Below are 16,026 nucleotides of genomic sequence, written 5' to 3'. Positions count from 1 at the left end.
TTTGACTCTTTTATTGATAGTATAAGGGCATATGGTCACATTGATCAACAAAATGGGCAACACGCAGTTTGGGAAATAATAAGGAAAAATAGGTATCTTTGTGGGTAGCATTAGTAATTGTGCGATTTTCCTTTACACTATTTTAGCAGAGTAACACAAAGTAAATATTTCACCTGAGCATTGCATATTTTATCGTGTTTATTTTTTTACAGTGAAAATGTTCAAAATTTTCACTTAGAAAATTTATTAAACGCCAAAAGATTCAGTTATTTAACAAAGTGACTGAAAAAATATGTTCATCTGTATTATTATGATAACGAATTCCAAACATTTTTTTTCATGACCAAGTGACTGAAAATATTAGAATTAGAAGTACATTTGTATATTGTTTGACTTCTATTCCTTGCATAATTAATCTATTGTGATGTTTGGACCGTCTTAAAAAGTTTTAGTCAATCTTTTAAATAAATGGACAGATCTGTGAGTCAATTTGTAAAATGGATGACATATTTAGACGTTTTATAAATTGCCTGAGTGAATCACATTTTACACATTGACTGTAAGATATACACGCCTACAAAGGAAAATACTTGTGAAAACGACGTCTATCGCGCATGGAAGAACTTCCCAAGACGTAGAGGAACAAGAATGATAATGAAGAAAAACAAAATGCAGATATCATAATTACAACTTACCAAAGTAATATGTATAATTTTGGACAGCTTCCTTGCTCGAGGAATGTATCCGTGAATATCTACATAAAGGAACAATACCCTACACGTCTGCAGCTGTACAAAGAAACTTATTCGATGTCTCGTGTCTCTGTAACAATCAAATATTTTATATATATATATTATATATCGTTTCGGAATATTATAACCTGTGTACGTTTCTCAACTGATCACCTAGTTTGTTTCACACAGGAGTCAAGTCTCAAAGGTCAGCTGAGAAAGCCCAGGTGACAACTATTTTCATAATATCAACGATTCTTAAAAGAAATCCATTGAGTTAGATAACAATGAGCAATCAATAAACGTATTATCGGTTAACCCTTTGAACAAAGTATGTTGTTTTTACATCGGCACTTCATGCTACGATTTGCTTTAGTCAACCTTCACATGTAATCACTTACTCCTGACATATCCCCTGTGCAAGATGACAGTGATAGAACAATCAACGTAATTTCTGTTAATCCCTTGGTGACTAGGACTGATCCGTTGATTTACAAAAAAGTAAATCAACTGATTATTCATCTGTGGCTGGGCTGCCACTTGCATATTACATAACACACATTTCACCTCACTTCAAACCTGGATTTAGATTGAATAATTACCCCAGCCACAAGAAATGCCTAATAGGAACCTTTATCAGGTAATCTGAGTGGTGCTACCACTAATTATACCTGTAATAAATTCATTAACTGAGCATCAAGTGAATGACGCAGATACACAAGTGTAGAGTTATACCAGAAAAATGGATCACAACAAGGGTGTAGCAATCGTATTATTGAAGCAATCCGAAATCCGAAAATGCTTTCACTGCATGGATACTTTTTTATTATTAAACTATAACCACCAGGGTTTTTTTTCCATATAACGACATCCGATGAGCTTCTGCCGTTCTTTTTGTCTGATTGTTTAGGCTGAAGAAATTAATTAACATGCACCCTTTGTTGAAATCCTGACATTGTTTAGCACAATCAAGAATATGTTGGGGTTTTTTCAGGACAGAGATGAATGGATACTCCCTGGATATCCAAACATGCCCAAAGTCGTAGCTAAACAGCAAATTTTTAATACAAGATGCCCAATTTAAGTATTTCCTCTGTCATGTACATACAGAATCCGATAACAGATGTGTGTATGCAAAACACTTTGCTTGTCGTAAGAGGCGACTGGCGGGATCTGGTGGTCAGGCTCGCTGACATGGTTGCTACATGTCATCATATCTCAATTGTGTGAATCGATGTTCATGATGTCAATCACTGGATTGTGTGGTCCAGACTCGATATTTACAGACGCTGTCATATAGCTGGAATATTGCTGAGTGCGGTGTTAAATAACAAACAAACAGATAAAACACGTGACTTTCTATAATACATTTGACATAATATTTTGTATAGACTTGCTCAAATGCAACAACATTTGGCAAGCAATAACACAGAAAAAGTATAAATAGTTTTTAAATATATGTGAAATATCTATACTTTCCCGTTGAGTGTGTCCCCACAACTCACTATACATACATATATCTGTACATACTATACATCAATGTCGGTACTATTTCGTGTGAAGTATTTGAAAGGCATTATTAGCATATATATGTATTTATGGATAATCATTTTATAGCATACAGTCTATATGTGATAAGAACGTTTTGTGAGTGAGTGAGTATAGTTTTACGCCGCTTTTAGTAATATTCCAGCAATATCAGACACCACAAATTTTGTTCACACACTGTGTGCATGTCGAGAATCGAATCATGGTCTTCGGCATGACGAGCGAACGCTTTAAACATCAGGCTACCATACCGCCCTTAGAACGTTTAGAGCAGTGAATGTATGACAACCCAGCCTTGTCGCAGACTGTCATATTCAATTCTACGGGGACTTTAACGCCCGAGTCGGCTGCGGAAATCAGCCTCCTGTTTCTGTACATAATGAAGCGTACCCAAAAAATATTTCCAGATGAGCCTATGCCTTTATCTTATACCGATACATTGTACCCAAGTCGGGCCGATATTAAAGTGATAGTAGGGTTAATACATTTGGAAATTTACTTTTGAATTTTTCCTATATATTGAGATTGTAAATACTCAAAGGGCGTGTTGTCGGAGACAGTGGTGGTTCTAATACTTTATAAATTAACAGGGATGTAGTGTGATCGATTATTTCATTTCCGGTTTAACTCTTCTGTTACAAAAACAGAATATCAGTAGTCAACAGCGTTGAGACTAATCATAAGCCTGTAATCTTATATCTCATATAGATGATGTAAAGGATACCGCACGATTAGAAAATAGACCATGTACTGTCACGTATGAATGGAACAACTGGCATGTTGAAATAGTTATTGCCAACATGGTTGCAGAATGCGGAGAGTGACGAGTTATGACGAATGTCGTATCACCTATAAAACTCGTACCGCTAAAAGCACATGTGAAACTTCTTGCTTACAGAGACCGAAACTGCGCGAAATACGAAATCAATGAAATAAAAGTTTTAATTTGATCTAAACTAACATTAATATCCCGCGGTAAACAGTTTCGTAAATTTTCTGAAGACATATTTGTTTTATTTTTTGTTTGCAATCTTCCGGCAGGGATACCAAAATTGTTTTAAACCGCACAACACTTAGGGACGGAAGCACAGAAAGGTCTTTTGAGTCAGGAGGAAAACATGGACCCGAAAAGATATTCGGCGTCTAGGTTCACACCCGATATTAGATCATTTGGGAGAGAGGATTGTGCAAGCTCTGTGTTCGCTGTCTCTCCACGGTCTAATGTGTACATTAATAGCCCAACCGAAATTGCCGTTATCTACCGCTGTCTAAACGCACGATCGAAATCATGCTTCCTGATGACAGCCGCGGACACCAAACCTGCCTTTGTACAGTAACTGGGGCGTCATGAGGGTTCCAGCCCCACTTTTGGTACACTGGATGTCGCAGCGCAGTAAGCTGGATGCCACGAAATGTTTACCTGCTACGCGGATGCCAGTATGTCCATGTTGAAATTTTAATTTTCGTTATATTGTTAATAATGCAAAGAGTGACAAAAATATATAAAATATACAACCCTTAGCTAATGAGGTCGCATGGTCGTGCATTCTATGTGGAAATATGTTTTAAGACTACCAGCTGTGTACATTGATAACCCTCATTGAGTTCTTAAATTGGATGCCAAGGCATATGAAGTGGTATACCGGATGCCTAGATGTGGTGGGTTGGCACCCTCCATCATTTGGAGGGGGGACTAAGGGAGGTGTGAGAGTTGAGTGAGTTGTTTGGTTTGTTTATTAATTATATATATATTTTTTTTTAATTTTAAATTATTTGTGGGACCTGGTTATATTCGGTTAATAAGATCTGTTTTCATTAGGTGTTAGCCTAGGGCTTTAAAGGTGGATGTGTTATTTAGTGGGTTTAAGATTTTTTCTAGAGTTAACTCGGAGTTTAAGTTTAGTGTGTTTTGGAGTGTTGTTCTGTGTGTCTTGTAGTGTTTCTGATAACATTAAAGACTAACTCCTTATAGAAGTGGCACGTCTCAACGTGATCTGAAACATTAAAGACTAACTCTTTATAATAGAAGTGGCGCGTCTCAACAGGATCTGAAACTTTTAAAAATAACTCCTTATGGAAGTGGCGCGTCTCACCTGGAGCTTAAACGTTGTACACTAACTGATTTTATCAGAAAGTGGATAGTCTCAACGGGATCTGAAACATTAAAGACTAACTCCTTATAAAAGTGGCGAATCTCAATGGGATCTGAAACATTAAGATCAACTCTTTATAGAAGTGGCGCGTCTCAACAGGATCTGAAACATTTAAATACAAACTCCTTACAGAAGTGGCGCGTCTCAACGTGATCTGAAACTTTAAAGACCATCCTTATAAAAGTGGCGCGTCTCAACAGGATCTGAAACATTAAAGACCAACTCCTTATGGAAGTGGGGCATCTCAACAGGATCTGAAACATTTAAAGACAAACACCTTATAGAAGAGGCGCATCTCAACAGGATCTGAAACATAAAAGACTAACTCCTTATAGATGTGGTGCATCTCAACTGGATCTGAAACATAAAAGACTAACTCCTTATAGAAGTGGCGCATCTCAACCGGAAGCTTAGAGCTTTTTAATAACTCTCAATATATGCGCAAAAGGGATCAGACTTCCAGACGACCTCAGCTGACACTACAACTGCCTTTCTACGGTAACTGGGGTATCATTGGGTGTGGACAGCACCCGCAACTCATTCTTACACTTCACCATGAATGCGGAAGGTTATACTTTCCCTACTACTCGGAACATTCTGACCAGCAAAATACACCCCTATATCTACTGACCACATTCTTCACAGGAAAAGTCCAGCATAGCATGGCTTTCTCAGAATGGAGCCCACATGACCACGGACAGTTGCAATGTGTAACCCATGTCCAGGCACCTTGGTCGTCTGGGTATAACCTACAATTGTAGAAGGACATTTTTACATTCAGTCAAAGTCACCGTGACTACAGAAACTATATGGAGTTAAAGTAGGGCCGAGTTTAAACCATAATATTGAAAAAATGATTCTGTCAGGACGCGTCTCAAACTGGATATGAATCATAAAAAACGTCATTATAGTAGAAAGTTGCGCGTCTCAACTGGAACTGAAACATTAAACGACCAACAAATAATAATAATAGGATTTGGCGCATCTCAACTGGATCTGAAACATTAGAGAGCATCACATTAAACTAGGAGGTGGCGCATCTCAACTTGAGCTAAAATATTAAAGTACAACGCATTGCGACTGGAGATATCTAAGCTAGAGCTAAAACATGAGAGAACATCACATGTCACAAATGGAGCTGAAAAATTAGAGACCAACTCAATGTATGAAGTGGTGCGTCATAACAGGAGCTGAAACATTAGAGACCAACTCGATATATGAAGCGGCGCATCACAACTGGAGCTGAAACATCAGAGACCAACTCAGCATATTAAGTGGCGCGTCACAACTGGTGATGAAAAATTAGAGACCAACTCATTATTATAGAAAGTAAAGCGTCTTATCTGGAGCTAAAAAAGATGGACACATTATAACAAGAAATGGCGCGCCTCAAGGGGTACCGACACATCAAAAGACCAACTCGGGGATAGAAAAAATTCTTAAACATAACATGTCCTGTAGGCAAGTAGATATTATTTTGTACTCGTCGTGCGATGTTTTCACTCGCCCTTATAATTTTTATAAAGTTCCATGTTCTCGGTTATTATTGCCATGTTCTTCAATTAACGTTTATAAAGTAAATGTCACAACTATGTTCAGCGGTTTTGCATGATATTGTGCCGACTGAAGTCAATTCACAACTTGTTCATAAACAGCATTGAACATATTCCTACTTTTCCTTTGAAAGTTTAATTTTTTATTTTAGACTTATTGTTCAACCCAATCACCAGTCAAGAATTTGGAACTGATAGTTGAGGATATGTAAGACAGACAGTACAAAGAAATGCAAAGTTCCCGCCATCCAGTTATCTTTACCAATTCGCTTACAACAGAAATAGTGAATATAGTTGTATTCCTTTAAAATGTCTGTTTATTTCTTTAACAGACAGATGCCAAATTTGCCGTCTTTTGATGATATGAGTGACGTGTACATCGTTATTATTTCTAAGAACGTGCGAGAGAAAAGAAGATATTTTAGGTTAGAAATTATCTTGTATACTGTGCTTTGTTTCTAACCTGCACACTTTTAAAAAAAATACACAGCTGTCTGGAGAGGGGTCCGCAATATAAAATACACGCCATCATAATTTGTGATGGGCTTTTTCCCCCAATGCAAAGACATTTACTGTGAGCTCGTAACACTGGAAATACCATGTCAAGAAATCCTTACTTAAGTACGCACATTAAATATGTAATTACACTGTCTGGTTATAAAATTGTTCATTGTATATCTGGACTCATGTGTGTAACCTATTTCATTATTTGTATTCAACTGACCGTTATTTACAGCAACCATGGTCACATTACCGCTATTGACCCCTTGAAACGAACCGTGTTTGGCAGAGAATGGATATCTATATATCATAAATGTCATACTTTGACTCGTTCAAAGTCATATTTGTTGTAGTTTGACTATAATATGTCAATATAAAGTTTTCTCGTATATAGAGAGTACTTATAATACGCACAAATACATGGTAAACATTCACGGTGATGTATAAACTAGTGTCAGGTATGATATAAATACAACCGTACAATCGCTGTATAAAGAAAAACAGAATTAACAGCTGCATGTTAAGATTTTATATGAATGTTCTTGATAATGTTTTTACTAAACTATCATTCTGTATAATATATATCAACTTTTCACACTCGTTAAGATTGTTAAACTAAGGTACCATATTATTTGCATGTGATAAAAATTCATCTCTTAAGTCAGAACCAAAAGGACATGAAATAAAAAAGGTGCTTCTCATCTTCAACAGTGCGAACATTACATATACTAAAACGATTTGATCAAATTATATCATTTTAAAGGTTGGTGGTCTATTGTAACGGCCGTTTTCTACTGCAATGGTGAGGGAATCACATTTAAACATGGCTACAACCGGCGCCGGTCCCTTAACCTTACATTATCGAAAACAAATTCGACCAAGAAATGAATTGAACAATGTCATTAGGCTTCCGACTTTTGAAAAAAAGAAGAAATTGTCTGCCACAAAAATTAAAAAAAAATATTTAAGCTCAAAGTTTTAAATTGTCCTAAAATAGCTGCATTTTGCATCTGTACCTGAAAGAAAAACAAGTGCCGCTGTTGAGAGTTTCTGTGACACGCGGGGCTGCACATGAGCAGATCACACACAGACATTACTTGAAACACCATTTCAAGCAGAAGTATTATGCCAATTATGCCTACTCATTCGTTTGAATATACCCAATAGACCGGGTCCAAGGGAATTAAACTATAGGAAGAAAACGTTCAATACCCAATATGAATTATAACACGTGAGGAAATATTCAATGGCTTAAAAGGTTACCTGGTGTATGTGTGACTTTAAGTAGGCATTGTTGAGTGAGTGAGTGAGCGAGCGAATGAGTTCAACGCCGCGTGGAGTAGTATTCCAGTCATATTACTCGTCATAAACTCGTTTCTATTGCAATTAATACGAAGTTATATTGACAATAAACCAAAAGTGTGTAGGTTTCACAAAGAAAACAGCATGTATTGATGTTATTACACCTGTCATAGCGGAGCTGGACATAATGGAGCTTCAGTGAATGGTTAAAACAGTCACTTATGTTCTTAATCCTATGTCGTTGGTGCTTGAAACTTAACCAATTACACAGTTATCATTATATTTCAACCGCATTACGACGGGAAGACCAAGTATGAGTTTCACACATTTGTTTGTTTGTTTGTTGTTTAGCAATATTACAGCTAAATGACGCCGGTCTGCAAATAATCGAGTCTGGACCACACAATCAAGTGATTGACATTATTTGCATCGATCCACGTAATTGGGATACGATGACATGCACCAACCAAGTCCATAACATATAAATAACAAGTTTTCCCAAGGTTGTACACAGGCCCGTGGGAGTAGTAACACACACACACACACACACACACACACACACACACACACACACACACACCAAATAATTCTTTTCAACACTATTGTCTAACGCCTCCACACATTGGCCAACACCTGCATACATACAGAGTATTTGCTGCCAAACAGAATTTAGAGTCACTAGTTTCTATGTACATGCTGTATGCTTTCATTTAATCATATGCTTTAAATTCATTGACGACATGGGACAATGCCCTCACACACACACACACACCGCCCCCCCCCCCCCCCCCCCCCCCCCCCAACATTCCACATACACACACAAACACAAACACAAACAGTGGCTGAGAAAAGCTCCAAAGGGCCTGGTCCCCATGACATGTGCTTTTTTGTATCGAACATACCATCACATCATCTGTCAATCATAATTATTTAAAAGTATAATCGCCGTGGCTGTAATAAGTTCACCAACAGATTGTTTAATTACTTATTGCTGCACTTACCTTGTCGTTTTGTTCAACGTCCTCTCCAGAGTAAAAACATACGGCAGGACAGGAAAGTCTTCATAATGCACATGACATACCGAAATTAAAAAAGTAGCGTTCTCCGTAGCGCGAGAATAATATCAACATGAGAAAATGCCCATTGTAATCTCGATTATAAATGAATTCTAAACAGCTTGTTGAAATTAATTTAACATGCACCGGTAAACTTGATAAGGTAAGCGTCGTCTGCTTCGATTCAAAGAGTCTGGTTTACGCGCAGGAAAAACTCGTGCAACGGAAGTGTTTCCCGATTGGCTATATTCGTAACTATGACATCACGTGCCTATTCTGGTGAACACCTGCGTGAAATATAGAACACTTCTGACCTGATTTGACACTTGTTTACATAAATAATCTTAACCGACAAAGCCATTGGCGGCGGGATTTGTCCAGCGAGGTTAAAGTGTCGACTCCGTCGCACCAATTTACCACATAGGTACACCATGTAGAGCTCTCTCCGTAATATGGCTTGAATTTTTTAGTTCCGAATTTCGCATATGATTTTTTAAAAAATAAGGTATTTTTAGCGGTATTCATCATAACAGAATGGAGATATAAGACAGCGGAGAGTCGAACACGAGCTGCCAAGCGCCATAATAATTTAATGCCGTTTAATCATTGTGATGATTATTGATAAAAAATATTAAAGAATTATGAACAATATGTATAAAGTATCACACGAACAAAAAGGATCTTAACTAGGGGTCAAAAGAAAGAATACCGAGTTTGTTTGTTATATAATGTAAAATTGAAACAACTGTTGTTAAATTTGATAATGTCTCATTCGTGCAACAGTTTGTGAAATGTAATGTGTGGCTGGGTACTTAGTGTAAAAATATATTGCAACCACAGGACCCCTAACATGTTTGAAATGTTATCAATTCAAAAGAGCAAATTTATTTATTTTCAAGATAAGATATCTTAGATACCCAATTAAAGTTGCGTATTATGTGAATGATTATTTTTTTTTAAAGTTCTAAATCAAATCATATTTTAAAAAATGAAACCATGTTGGGGTATTTTGTGAGTGCTGACAAAGCCCCAGAATAATTCTTTTGGGTATGATATCGCTAACTTAAGAAATTTTTAATTGAAAATCCACTGAGATGAAGGTGGTTAAAGAGGTGGTTAAAGCCTTGATGTGGTTAAAGCGTTTGCACGTCACGCCGAAGGCCCGGGTTCGATTCCCCACATGGGTACAACCCGTGAAGATCCGAGTAAGAATAGGTCTTCAGCTACCCATGCTTGCCGTAAAAGGCGACTGTACTTGTCGTAAGAGGCGACAATGGGGATCGGGTGGTCAGGCTCGCTGACTTGGTTGACGCATGTCATCGTATCCCAGTTGCGTAGATCGGAGTTCATGATGTCTATCACCGGATTGTCTGGTCCAGACTCGATTATTAACAGACCGCTGTCATATAGCTGGACTATTGCTGAGTGCGGTGTTAAACAACAAACCAACAACATATGTTCCTAAGGTTAGCACACGACTTGCCTTTGTGTGTGTTTGTTGCGGTTGCCACAAGTAGGGCAACGCTTGATATCATCACTAATTGACAGTGATTCATAACAGATGTTTATGATATACAGTAAACTACGTTTATAACGAACACGTTAACAACGAACTGTTTTTGTGGCCTGTTCATTTGCTGTGTAGAGGCTGTATTTACGCTTATAACGAACTACTGTTATAACAAACTAAAATTAGTGGTCTTGTTTAGTTCGTTATAATCGTAGTTTCCTGTATGTGGAAGCGAAAAGTGGATTTTCTGATTATGGAAATGGGTTTCTCGCTTTAATTTAAAACAAACAAGGCGCCAATTTTCGTTTTTGGCGTAAATGTGCATTTCTTTTTATGCACGTTGCAGTGACCAAATGTCTTGAAATCTTTTGGCAACATTGAAAGGGTTACATTGGCTATGCAACTATGTTAAAATAACCACCATGGTGTCGCGCATGCGCGTGCGGTAACACCCTAACAGAGGCCTCTGACGTCAATTTGGACGCCTTCAAACGATTGTATTTCCCTAACGATCCCTTATAGTTGTGTCTGATGTGGTATGAAACGTCTTAGAATTTGGAGAGCTTTCCAACGAGCCACCATTCGCTAAAATATTTAAGAAAAGTGTGTTTTTCACCTCTCCAGCAAAAGTACACCCAAGTCAACAAACGGAAAAGACCTTGAAAGACAAAATAAAAAAAGACCGGGAAACAAACACTGCACAATAGACAGTAATCCCTCTTCATCATAAGGCGGGGCTTCTAAAAGATATAAGCGATGCCATTGATGTTTTTCGGCTTTTCAACTATGCCGAGAGTGAGTCGCAGTGAATACATGAAATACTGGATTATCAGTGTTGAAGTTATGTAATTACTCGGTTTCCTCAAACCAATGATTGAGAGTGTGAGCACCTCTACGCGCCACTGGGGTATGACGATACACATTCAGCCAGGCTATACGCTTGGATTGATCCTCCGTGGTTCCTATTTCTAGGTTGTGGTATATGTTTTCTTTTTAGGTTTCATTTTTAAAATATATGTCATATATTTCTGATAGTCATTGATCATGTTGGTGCAATATCTATTTTGATGACTTGTATTTGTAGACCCGTGAAGATTCCGGGGTCTTCAGCAACCCATGCTTGCCGTAAAAGATGACTATGCTTGTCGTAAAAGGCGACTAACGGGATCGGATGGTCAGGCTCGCTGACTTGGTTGATGCATGTCATCGATCCCAATTGCGTGGATCGATGCTCATGATGTCAATCACTGGATTGTCTGGCCCAGACTCGATTATTTACAGAGTGCGGCGTTAAACAACAAACCAACCAACCAACTTGTATTTGTAGATCTAATCTAGTGCAAAACTAATGAGCTATCAAGGCAAGTCTTTTATTCGTATGAAGGCCATTGGTCCATCTACAGATAAAGTGCATTTCTACATACAATGGTACATGAAATCATAAGTAACTATCATCAGAGTATTCTTGTTTTTGCAAAACTTTGTCTCATTTCATAACTTTGACATAGATATTTACATAAGTTTCTCAGTAACCTTACACCGTTCGAAGATAGAAGCGTTCCGAATTTATACATATTCGGATTATGGCAATGCAGAAAGAGGTGTCTTATGTCCTTAAAGGAGTTACATTGAAGAAATTACTTTCACTTTGTGTGCGTTCATTGAAGTATAAACCTTCATAGAGTGAGGGCAAAACGGTATGAACGTCGGAGCTTACTTAAATGCATTGCATACAGAAAAAGATGGGAGTGAATGTTGTAGAACGCCGCAGTCAGCAATATTACAGCTGCCATTTGACTGACAAGCGAACAGTGGTCGATGGGATGGTAGAATGATCAACGCTAGTACAATCACACAAGCAAAAGGGACTGGATTACCTATTTTGCCCCGGGCCACCCTGAGAGCATACAGAGTGAGTGAGTGAGTTGGGTTTAACGCCGCTTTTAACGGTATTTCAGTTATATCGTGGCGTGTCAGCTCAATGTGGGAGGAAAGCCCGAAGTGATGCAGATCTCAGACGTTTACCACTTCGGTGAAACCCACGAGCACGGGTATGGTGCTGACAAACCTAGAAACATAATCGGGGTGAACCGGGATTCGAACCCACACTCATAGGTTTCTGGCGTGCCCAAGGGACGCAACTCTGCACAGCGAATCGCGGCGCATTAGATGACTGGGCTACCCGTGCCCCAAAAAGCATATAGAAGTACACTGTTAAATGCTCATTAAATGCAATATCTGTTCCTGATACAGGATATTTGTTTTCCCAAAATACACTCGCGTGACATCCTCCATTTACAATGTTGATATTATTATTTGTCTACTGGTGTCTGAGGCTGTAGGTGCAATAGAGTGGCGTCTCTATATCTTCAAAGTGAATATAATGAATCCAGTTAAATTGCAAGGATCTAGTGTTCATATACTCATCATAGACAACAGCGGGGATGTGGTAGACGGGTGTGGTAGACGGGTGTGGTAGACGGGTGTGGTAGACGGATGTGGTAGACGGGTGTGGTAGACGGGTATGGTAGACGGATGTGGTAGACGGATGTGGTAGACGGGTGTGGTAGACGGATGTGGTAGACGGGTGTGGTAGACGGGTATGGTAGACGGATGTGGTAGACGGATGTGGTAGACGGGTGTGGTAGACGGGTATGGTAGACGGGTATGGTAGACGGGTATGGTAGACGGGTATGGTAGACGGATGTGGTAGACGGGTGTGGTAGACGGGTGTGGTAGACGGGTGTGGTAGACGGATCTGGTAGACGGATGTGGTAGACGGGTGTGGTAGACGGATGTGGTAGACGGGTGTGATAGACGGGTGTGGTAGACGGGTATGGTAGACGGATGTGATAGACGGGTGTGGTGTACAGCTGCAGCAAGGGTACCTCTACAAGCACAGACTGTGATCACATGTCTTTTCTCACACAGGAACAATTATTTAGAATTGAATTTATCAAAGAGGTGTTCTATAAAGGAAAATAATCTCTAGGAGTCCTGAATATCTTAAGAATGTTGTTTGGAATAATCCGTCTACAAGTGAGTGTCATACCTTTTAACCATCAATGGGTTAAGTGATCATCCGTCCATCTTAGTGGTAAAGTGATACTGCCAACATCCTACTATAGCACCGCACATGATAAGGAATATCCTCTTTCACTCATGGTATCAAGAATACTAACTACGATATTTTGTTGAGGTGACGCTCTAACCAAATGTAATTTGATACGTTGTCAAACATAGCAGTGATATCTGACACGATCATTTCAATGCGAGTACAAACTTCCTTCACTAAAATCGGTCACAAAAGTCCCCTGACTAAAGACGTTCACCAAATACAATTACCCGAGAAGATGCTTGTGAATACAACCGAGTCATCGTTCAACTACAAGGTGTTAGCGGGTGTTTTAGGTTGGAATATCAGCCATGAAACGTGAAACACCCCTCAACACCTCAGAGCTGCCGAGTCATCAGGGACTTGGAAGAGGACGAACTGACATATGTCAAAAGCAGAATCTTGCAGGCTCGCTGTCCAGATCAATGCATCCAAATTGCGTGAATCGATGCTCATGATATCAACCACTGGATTGTCTGGTCCAGACTTACTCATTGACAGACCGCCGTCATACGGCAGGAATATTGCTGAGTGCGGCGTTAAACAACAAACAAACAAATCTTGCGCGAGCAGTACCTGCCGGGCGGTTTTGACGAGATATTATTTTTAGTGAAGGCGTTCCGAAAAACGTCATAACTGCCTTATTTACAAAAAGAAATAGTTATCCAGTTGAAGAAGGACACTATGGATGGAAACATTGAACATGTCGTTACAACGCACAGAGTCAATCGAGTCTTGAGTTCAGATATATCATCCAAAACTGGCTCCCACAGGAGATATCGCTTGGGTAAGATCAAGCGATATCTGCACTGTAGATATCGCTGCAATGAAATTGCATCACAATGCTTTGCAGACCATTGTGACGTCATTGGTTACCATGATGTCACAATCAAATTACATTATTAATGGCTCTGCTACTGAAGCTGTGAACAGTACTTTTTACACTTAAAACACTGCTTATTACTGTCAACAAACTGAAAAAGTTGGAAGAATGATGTTGGATGATAAATAAAATCCCACAATCGTGTCTTTTGATATCAAATATATCAACACTCGTTGATGAAAGTGGCAAAAATCCTCGGCAAGCCTCGGAGTTTTCCGACTTTTATCAACTCGTGTTGATATATTTGAAAAGACACTCGGGTGAGATTCTCTATATGAAGCTAAATTAATGGAAGCTTCTGATCATATATTACGCTTATCTGTTTATTGCAATGTTTTAGCAGAGAAGTAGCTATGAACGAAAAGATTGCGAGAAATGATACAGAGTGGTATGATGTGCTCACAACTAGTTTAACATGCGATGCAGTAATCAATTCGACTTTTGAGAAATTATCGAAACTGCGAGAAAGTCGTAGGTTATCAGTGGTGAGGGTGGCCCAGTCGTCTCAGGCACTGCTGTGATGCCGTCGCGTCCCCTAGGTTGGCCAACACATAGGTGGGCCAACACATGGGTGGTCCAACACATAGGTGGGCCAACACATAGGTGGTCCAACACATGGGTGGTCCAACACATAGGTGGTCCAACACATAGGTGGGCCAACACAAAGGTGGGCCAACACATAGGTGGTCCAACACATGGGTGGTCCAACACATAGGTGGGCCAACACATAGGTGGTCCAACACATGGGTGGTCCAACACATAGGTGGTCCAACACATAGGTGGGCCAACACAAAGGTGGGCCAACACATAGGTGGTCCAACACATGGGTGGGCCAACACATAGGTGGTCCAACACATAGGTGGTCCAACACATAGGTGGTCATACACATAGGTGGTCCAACACATAGGTGGTCCAACACATGGGTGGGCCAACACATAGGTGGTCCAACACATGGGTGGGCCAACACATAGGTGGTCCAACACATAGGTGGTCCAACACATAGGTGGTAGAACACATGGGTGGGCCAACACATAGGTGGTCCAACACATAGGTGGGCCAACACATAGGTGGTCCAACACATAGGTGGTCCAACACATGGGTGGGCCAACACATAGGTGGTCCAACACATAGGTGGTCCAACACATGGGTGGGCCAACACATAGGTGGTCCAACACATAGGTGGGCCAACACATAGGTGGTCCAACACATGGGTGGGCCAACACATGGGTGGGCCAACACATAGGTGGTCCAACACATAGGTGGGCCAACACATAGGCTCATGCATTCGAAACCCAGATTTGGCCTGATTATTTTTCCTGGTTTGTCAGCATCGTACCCGTTGGTTGCATCACGTTAGCCCTTCTCCCATAGCAAGCGGACACGTCAGGATATAACTGTAATACAACCTGGTGCCAAACCAAAGTTAACAACAAGATCCGGGGCAGAATAGGTCTTCAGCAACCCATGCTGGCCGTAAAAGGCGACTATGCTTGTCTGACTGGGTTGATGCATGCCATCGTATCCCAATTTCTTGGAATGATGTTCATGATGTCAATCACTGGATTGTCTGATCCAGACTCGATTCCTCGATCATATAGCTGGAATATTGCTGAGTGCGGCGTTAACAAACAATCAATCAATCAAACAAACTAACAAAAAATCATGTTTTGGTTGT

This window comes from Haliotis rufescens, unplaced genomic scaffold (assembly GCF_023055435.1).
Source record: "Haliotis rufescens isolate VD_foot unplaced genomic scaffold, xgHalRufe1.0.p SCAF_29, whole genome shotgun sequence".
NCBI lineage: Eukaryota > Metazoa > Mollusca > Gastropoda > Lepetellida > Haliotidae > Haliotis > Haliotis rufescens.
Note: the sequence above shows the minus strand (reverse complement) of the source record.